This window comes from Tachysurus vachellii, chromosome 1, assembly GCF_030014155.1.
Source record: "Tachysurus vachellii isolate PV-2020 chromosome 1, HZAU_Pvac_v1, whole genome shotgun sequence".
Classification (NCBI taxonomy): domain Eukaryota; kingdom Metazoa; phylum Chordata; class Actinopteri; order Siluriformes; family Bagridae; genus Tachysurus; species Tachysurus vachellii.
The window spans coordinates 1,871,954-1,881,463 of record NC_083460.1 but is presented as its reverse complement, the minus strand read 5'-3'; the positions used below and the strand labels follow the sequence as shown (position 1 = coordinate 1,881,463).

General features: G+C 41.7%; 1 non-coding gene across 1 annotated transcript; it reads left to right on the top strand.

Moving 5' to 3' along the window:
- Window positions 1-8,357: 8,357 nt before the first annotated feature.
- Window positions 8,358-8,429, top strand: trnad-guc (transfer RNA aspartic acid (anticodon GUC)). Its single transcript has one exon. It is a non-coding gene; the product is annotated as a tRNA-Asp (tRNA).
- The last annotated feature ends 1,081 nt before the right edge of the window (window positions 8,430-9,510 follow it).

Sequence of the window (9,510 nt, the reverse complement as noted above, 5' to 3'; positions counted from 1 at the left end):
TCAGAAAACACAACGATGATTCAGACAACCCGGAAGAGGTTGTGTATGTGTGTGTGTATATATGTGTGTGTGTGTGTGTGTGTGTTTGTGTGTATGTGTGTGTGTATGTGTGTGTTTGTGTGTATGTGTGTGTGTCTGTGTGTATGTGTGTGTGTCTGTGTGTGTGTGTTTGTGTGTATGTGTGTGTGTGTCTGTGTGTGTATGTGTGTGCTTGTGAGCATGTGTGTGTGTCTGTGTGTGTGTGTGTATGTGTGTGTGTGTTTGTGTGTATGTGTATGTGTGTATGTGTGTGTGTGTTTGTGTGTATGTGTGTGTGTCTGTATGTGTGTATGTGTGTGTGTCCTCCCCACAGATGCATTGAGGCTGATGTATCACTACTGAATTAGAGAGTTGTGTAACAATGGAAATCCTGAGTCTGAGTGACTGATGAACACTGTTGTGTTGTGTTGTGTTGATGTATTTGACGGGAAAGCATCGCTAAATGGGCCGGACGCTGTGTTAATGAAGTCCTCTCGTTGATGTTTACTTCATTTGTCACGTTGAATAATGGGAACCGGGAACACGTTATTAACATCACCGCTTTCTAAATGCGTCCCAGAATAACAAGTAAGATCCGAGCATTGTGCTCGATTTGTACAGATATTCAAGCAAACAGCACATTTGTGCTCATCTGTAAGCTTGTGGACAAAAACTAAACGGACAGCGAGACTAATGGAGGGTAAAAACACTGTCACTGAATAATCAGGAAAAGAAATACAGGAAATGTTCTTTACACTCAACACTGTTGGTCCAAACATGAAGAAATAATGAAAGCATACAGCTGCCTAATTAACACAATGTAAAACAGCAGGTTTTAATCATTAAGCCTTAGACAGAGAAGGGGAATGAAAACAAGATCAGAGGAAAAGGAGAACAAATCGGTTGATAAAACGGGGACGGGATCGTATGAGGTTTTCTTGTAAAACACACACACATACACATATACACACACACACAAACACATACACACACATACACACACACAAACACATACATACACACACACACACACATACAAACACACACACAATGACACACACAAACACAAACACACACACACATACACAAACACACACACAATGACACACACTGTGGTAAGATGGTCAATGCCGGGGCTAACTAGCAGAAAAGGAAATGGCAGAACTTCAACAAAACACAAAAGGGAATAACTAAATTGTTGGCTACTGTTCCAACAAACACCCCCCTCTGCAACATTTCCTTTGTCCCTATCAACCTGGTCCCCTCCCTTCATATTCAAACGGACCAATCATAACACTCCATTTGTTATCAACCTTATTTTACACTTCACAGATCTGATCACTTTACCAGGTACACCAAAATAGAATCTACCTGCAATCAAAGGCATCATCCCCCAACAAATCACCAAAATATCTACACACAAGACATCTGCAATCCTTGCATGCTTGATCAGGTGTCTCCTCCCCTTCAGGATGCTATAAAACTGGCTTCCTGTTCGCGGGCCACTCCCTATTAGGCCTTTCCTGAATCGGTAAGACAAACATTCACATTAATACACAAACATTTATTGATTTTGCCTTACTTTGGATGTTGCTAGCAGTCACCATGGAATGTGCACCTTTCATGTGCCTGCTTCAAAAGTAAAACAAATACAAAATAAAGAACGTACTAAACTGTATTGTGTCTTTATTTAATCTGAACTGTGTGTGCCACATCACATTTTCTCCCTTCCTCTCCCTCTGGATGATTTAAATTGGGCATACGGGATAAATAATCGGCAACAAAATTTCTCTTACCCGGACAGTGCTCAATTGTAAACACATAGGGCTGCAGAGCCAGACACCAGCGCAGTATCCTTGAATTACCATTCTGCATGGTTTGCATCCATTTCAGGGCACGGTGATCAGTCCGTAACGTGAATTCACGTCCAAACAAGTAATACCGCAGGGAGTCCACAGCCCACTTAATGGCAAGGCCTTCCTTCTCAATTGTTGAGTATTTTCGCTCTCTTTCAAAGAGTTTTCTGCTCAGAAATAGGACTGGTCTCTCCTCATGAGCCTCTCCTTGGACTAGCACTGCTCCCAAGCCAACATCAGAAGCGTCCACCTGTACAATAAATCGCTTAGTGAAATTAGGGCTCTGTAACACTGGTTCATGGCATAGCTGGTCCTTAAGTGCATTGAATGCTTCTTCACATTCCTTGGGCCAACAAAATTTAGCAGGACTCTTCTTGGTTAGATCAGTCAGAGGTGTAGCCAGTGATGCAAAGTGGGGAATAAATCGGCGGTACCAGCCGATTAACCCGAGAAAAGATCTCACCTGCTTTTTAGTTTGAGGACGAGTAATGTTTTGGATAGCCTTAAGCTTTTCCACTTGTGGCCTGATCTCTCCATGCCCTAGTAAATAACCCAAGTATCTCACCTCTGTCTGAGCCCATGAACAATTTGTGGTGTTAATGGTGAGCCCCGCTTCCTGAAGCCGCTGTAGAATGTCCACAAGATGCCGTAGATGTTCTTGCCAGGACCCACTGTATATCACCACATCATCAAGGTATGCAGCTGCATACTGGTCACAACCCGCAAGAGCACGATCCATCAATCTTTGAAAAGTGGCCGGTGCTCCATGTAATCCAAACGGCATAACCGTATACTGGTATAGCCCTGAGGGAGATCTAAAGGCGGTGTAGGGCTTGCACGAGGGACTAAGGGGCACCTGCCAGTAACCTTTACACAGATCTAATGTAGTCATAAAGGATGCATTACCCAGTCTCTCAATCAACTCGTCAATACGAGGCATCGGATATGAATCGAAGCATGATACACTATTTAGTTTTCTGAAGTCAGTGCAAAACCTAATTCCTCCGTCCTTTTTAGGGACCAGTAGTATGGGACTTGACCACTCACTTTTCGATGGTTCTATAATCCCCATTTCCAACATGGTCTTGATCTCAGTCTTTAACTGTTCTACCATCTTCTCCGGGACTCGATAAGATTTCTGTCGTATAGGGGTAGTGTCTTTCAGGATGATATTATGTGTGAGAATCTCGGTCCGACCCGGTCTTTCCTGGAAGAGAGATGGAAAAGATTGAAGTACCTCAGCTAGCTGCTGTTGTTGTTGGTTATTCAAATGTGAACAACATTCTGGGGCATCCTGTATTGTGTGTGTACAAACACACACACACAATGACACACTAACACACACATACAAACACATACACACACATACACACACACAAACACACACACACATACACAAACACACACACAATGACACACACAAACACACACACAAACACACACACAACGACACACAAACACGCAACGACACACATACACACACATACACACAAACACACACAAAAACACACCCACACACACACACACACACACTGATCACGGCTCTTCACGATACTGTCAGAGAATGAGGCTAAACTGGGGGCTTTTTTGTAGCTGTAGTACTTTAGAAAATATTAGCTTCACTTTGCTTTTGATTTTTTTTACTCTCGTCTGCACAAGAAAATAAAAAACGCAAATTTTACACCAAATATGTCAAACACTTTCAAGACTTGGTAAACGAAACAGATAAACGAAACTCATCGTTTCTGTCCTCTTCCTTTATCATACAGTACGTCGCTTTAATACTTCTCTTTCAGGCATCAGAGTCACATGGTGACTATTAGAAAGTTAAGATTTTGAAAAGTAAAGGCTCGTGTCAGCGGAAAGGTCAAAGGAAGAAGTGAGAGAGTGATGACCTTTATGGAAGAAAGGTTACTTTAACGCTTTATCCTTATAATTGATGTAAATTGTGCACGCTGCTGTTTTCCTACATAATTTTTCCTCCACGTCGTTTCGTCTTCACCCCTCTGTCAGTTTCATGATTTCATTCCAGAGATAAAACTGTTCTGTTCTGTGATGAGGACAGAAGAAATTTGGGTCTATTGCACTGGTAAAGTCGTCTCTCTTTCTCAGCTGGTTTTATTACTGTTGGTTATTTAGAGATCTTATTGAAGGACTGTATTTTTAGTAACCACGAAAAGAGGCGTGGCCTCTCTAACTGTTGTTCCCTAGAAAGGAGGTGTGGCCTCTCTAACTGTTGTTCCCTAGAAAGGAGGTGTGGCCTCTCTAACTGTTGTTCCCTAGAAAGGAGGTGTGGCCTCTCTAACTGTTGTTCCCTAGAAAGGAGGTGTGGCCTCTCTAACTGTTGTTCCCTAGAAAGGAGGTGTGGCCTCTCTAACTGTTGTTCCCTAGAAAGGAGGTGTGGCCTCTCTAACTGTTGTTCCCTAGAAAGGAGGTGTGGCCTCTCTAACTGTTGTTCCCTAGAAAGTTAAGGCATGCAAGTTAAGTATGAGGACAAATAATCGTTCAACTACTGAGCTTGTGGTCTGATCTTTCCTCAGTTCCTACCTGGAATTAGTTTCTATTGAATGTTTAAGTATAAATATCTTAAATTCATTCATTCATCTTCTACCGCTTATCCGAACTACCTCGGGTCATGGGGAGCCTGTGCCTATCTCAGGCGTCATTGGGCATCAAGGCAGGATACACCCTGGACGGAGTGCCAACCCATCGCAGGGCACACACACACACACACACACACACTCTCATTCACTCAAGCAATCACACACTACGGACAATTTTTCCAGAGATGAAAATCAACCTACCATGCATGTCTTTGGACCAGGGGAGGAAACCGGAGTACCCGGAGGAAACCCCCGAGGCACGGGGAGAACATGCAAACTCCACACACACAAGGTGGAGGCGGGAATCGAACCCCGACCCTGGAGGTGTGAGGCAAACATGCTAATCACTAAGCCACCGTGACCCCCCATCTTAAATTATGTCAAATATATATTTTTATTTCGTTTCATAAAATCACCATAAAACAAACAGAAGATTCTCATTTATTTCTCATTTTAATAATTAACTTAGTCTGCCAATAAAATAAAAAAAAAAGGTTTAATAATCCTATATTTGATTTATCTTCCAATCTTATAATAGGAAACTTGCTTGAACATCACAAGGCCTTGAAACACATCAGGTGCCTGTAATTCAGAAAATGTTTTATATAAAGGATTTATTTCCATTTTTTGCTCTGACCTCCCTGACCCATGGTGCATGTTGACAGATGTTTCTGCATGGCACCTTTGATTTCCTGTGTGTGTGTGTGTGTGTGTGTGTGTGTGTGTGTGTGTGTGCGCGCTTGGGGACAGTTTTCCCGACTCGCTCAACAGTCAGCTACTATAAATGTCAGAGAGCCATATATCTGATGGTATGATAATGTGCACTAAAGGGCTATAGATTAAAGATGATCAATAAATCAAAGACAGATGTGAGGCTGCTGTGCTGTGAGAGAGGAGTTGGAATGACGAATACTCGAGTCTGGAGTGAAATCAAGCCTCGGGTTTCCAGTCAGGGTCGCGCAAGATCAATTAAGGACATTTTCAGTAAATGAGAAGGCACACTGAAGCCTTGAGCTCTGAAGTGATTATTTGTCTTTCGACAGCAGCACTGCTGCGTTAGCGATGTACAACTGTTCAGAAAATAAACAAAAGTCATTTGTTTCTTGAGTGACGCCGTCTTCACAAGACAGAAGCTAAACAATGCCGCAAAGATGTCAGGCTTTTCCTTTGTTGTCAGAAGACAAACATGTCTCGAACAAAGCACAAGCTCAAACCGGTGGCCTTCAAGTGACAGTCTGAGGTTGCTCTCACATTTTTGCTTGGTTCACGTTCTCAGAAGCTCTGACAGCAGTGCAGCTGCTAATCAGCTGTCTATTGTGTTGAAATGTTGTGTGTATTAACATGTCACTGTTTCTATAGTGACAGTGCGTTCACAGGGACTAGTACAGTGAACATAAACAGATTTAAATAATAATTGAAATGGTGGAGATTTCTTCAAATAACTAGATGGAAGGAGTCTCCAGTGTCAGAGGTTTTTTGCGTTTTTTCTCTTTTTTTACTTCGACATGGAGGATAAAAACAAAGAAAGAAAGCGAAGAAAGGCTTACGATAAGGTAATAAGTAGGACATGTTAATATAGGATCAGCTTTCCAGCGCTGGAGAGAACTGAAGGAGCAGGAAGTTGGTCACATATTCACAGATTGGAGTTTCCTGAGTCAATAACTCCTGAACTAAACACTGTTACTACACAAATAACACCTCTTTTCTATCGTAGTAATGTAGAGACGCAGCTACAACCGTGTTTTGTGTAGTAACAGTGTTTAGCTCAGGAGTTATTGACTCGAGAAACTCCAATCTGTGAATATGTGACCAACTTTACTTAAGACGCCGAGGCGCTTTTTTCCTTCTCGATAGGTGAGTAACGTTGGTTTTGCTTTGTTACACAGAACTAATATATGTCTTTGTCCTTTACATGATTATGCTTGTGTGTCATTTTTGCTTGTTTGTTTATCTGCAATCGTATTGTTCTTCCCTTCAGCTATGATAAAGACACATTTCTTTCCACACATTAACAAATGCGGAAACATTTCAAATTTAAATTAAGTTTCATTTTTAAATTTAAATTAAGTATTTATTTTCCAAATCTACAGGGAGCTGCAGCAGAGGGATAAAAGAGCCACTTGCGGTTCCGGGATGCTGACCCCTGGTTTAGGGCATCATGGAGAGGCAGCAGCAGTAGAATCAACAGGCAGAGCAGAGAAAGCAGACAAAGACGTGTCTTGCCTGTGGACAGCCAAAGTCTCTCTATGAGAACGATGGCTCCTCTGTCCACTTTTTTTTAACAGCAAGGCCCTGTCTGATATTTCTACTGCTCTACAAAGGTCTTTAAAGCTTACAGTGGTGAAGGACTAACAAACCCCAGAATGGCATTCCAAGACTTTACGGAAACCGAGTTCTTTCAGCGAGAACTTGCATCCACAAAGAAACGGGTGTAGGAGAAAAGACAGCAAAAGCAGAAGAGGCCTGAAGCTAATTATGTTGGACGCCTGTGTAGGTTTTGTAAGATGGAACAAAAGCAGGGCCTATATACAGACTTCCCTGGTATTGCTGGGAAATATATTTACTGTCCTTTAAAAGTCTTTTCCATTTACCAGCATCAGGGGATGGAAAAATAATGCAGCTGCCCGGCTTGTTTACAACCTGCCAAAGTTCTCCACACCACCACACTGCTGCGATCCCTCCACTGCCTTCCGGTAGCTGCACGCATCAGATTCAAAACACTGATGCTGGCCTACAAAGCCAAAAATGGACCAGCTCCCTCTTACCTCAAAGCCCTCATCACTCCTCGCACTGCACCTCAAACCCTCCGATCTACCAGCACTGCTCGACTGTTCCCACCGTCTCTCAGGGTAAGAGGCAAGTATACTACAAGACTCTTCTCTGTTCTGGCACCAAGGTGGTGGAATGAACTTCCCCTAGAGGTCCGGACAGCTGAGTCACTGGCTACTTTCAAGCGGCGGTTGAAGACCTACATATTCAGGAAACACTTCAACTAGCACTTCTTTCCTTATCTTTTGCATTTAAAAAAAAAACAAAAAAAAAACACCTTTGACACTTTTTCATTGTAACTTTGAACAAATGTTTTAAACTCATGGTATCTTAAGTATGTAACCTAGAGAACCAGCACTAATGTATTCAATGTTAGAGATTTAAGCACTTATGTATGTCGCTCTGGATAAGGGCGTCTGTCACATGCTGTAAATGTAAATGTAAATGTAAAAAGAAATGACCTGGAAGGAGTTTCAGAAGTCTGCATTTTATGAGATGGAAAGACAGAGATGGGTGGCAGAAAGAAGAAAACAAAAAATAAATGTCGTAAATGTCCTTTCACATGCAGTAAACATTATGTAAACTTTTGTAAATATATTTTCTCTTTATTTAAATGTGTATAAATTTAATTAGTCTTTAATGTTGCATTAATATGTATATATGTGCAGTCTTACGTGTGTGTTTTATATAGTGTTTTACCCACTTTTTTTTTTACTCCTAAAGTGTTTAGAATGCCAAATAAACATAATGTTTTACACTTATTTCTTTGATGTAGTGTGTCTCGATTTACAGAATTCGTTATATATTATTCAGAAATGTGTTAAATATATGTATTTGTGTTTATAGTTCACAAAGTAGTGTGCAGAATATTGTTTTTAAAATTGCAGCATTTTTTTTCAATGTTGCACTGAGTGGGATTCGAACCGAGATCTAGACAAACATTTTAATTGTGGCGCCTGGGAGAGTAGCAGAAATGCTTAAATTTGATTGGCTGGCACACTCGAGACTGTTTTGCTGACGTTTTGCATCGGGTGGGGGGCCCAATTCACACTGGTCACGTCACCTATGTATACACCTATAACAGACGCGTACGATACATGTTTAGGGCAACTCCTCGTTAGTATAGTGGACAGTATCTCCGCCTGTCACGCGGAAGACCGGGGTTCGATTCCCCGACGGGGAGAATTTATTTCTTTTCCCCATACTATACTATATGTTTGAACCACATTTAATAAAAATACATTCGTTAACCCATAGGCTAATAGAATAATAAAATATGGCCCGAAGTATGTGGACACCTTATCAGCACACTCGTGTAGTTCTCCTGCAAGCTGTTGCCTGTTCCAACAATGCTCTGAACACAGCAGCACACCCAGACCTCCTCACACAACATCAACACAGTTCCTCTACATTTGATCATCCAATATCTCTCACACACACACACACACACACACACACAAACTGTTTCACCAGGATCGCTGACTACATTTTCACCAAATGCAAAGTATTTGTTCAATTTCCATTTATTTCTTTTCCACACAATGTGTGTGTGTGTGTGTGAGTGAGAGAGATAGAGATTATGATTGGTGTTGTTTATTGTGTTTGTTGACTTTTTAGACTCCTTTATCATTTGTAATGTTGCTCCCATATAAAACAGTTCAGCACAAGCCCAGACATTTTTAGGGTCATTGAGGAAAATGTCCCGTCCAGATACGAGCTGTTTCCTGTTGAGGTTTTGTTCAAACCAACCATCGAAAAATACCCTCTCTAATCTCCTCTTTTTTTATTGGTTGTTGCGTTAAATCTTACCCAGATACAATAGTGCTATTTTCTGATTGGCTGTTGTGTAGCCTCTTTTTTTGATTGGCTGATAAGTGTCAGGTTAGACTAAGAGCTCCAGGGGAGACGCGCTTGATTCCTGCCCGGTTCCATAGAGACAGCGGTGCGGACTGATACGTTTTGGGCGCTGCGGCTTATTAAATATATGATAAATAGTCAAAAGGTTTTTCTGCGTGAGAAATACGATGTGTGGCGGGAGAACGTGAGAAAAGACCGAAATGCGTGACTGTCACTCTCAATGCGGGACACTTGACAGCGCTGACACTACTTTTGTTTGCTTTGTGCCGATAAAAGGTCAGCGGTGGTTGATTTGCTGCTTGGCAAACTCCATTTTGACAAATTGCACCATAAACGTGGAAAGAGAAAAGGCTTCTGTTAATTAATCCTCTGTGAATAGCCGTCGAATCAGGTGACAGAAAGCGTGA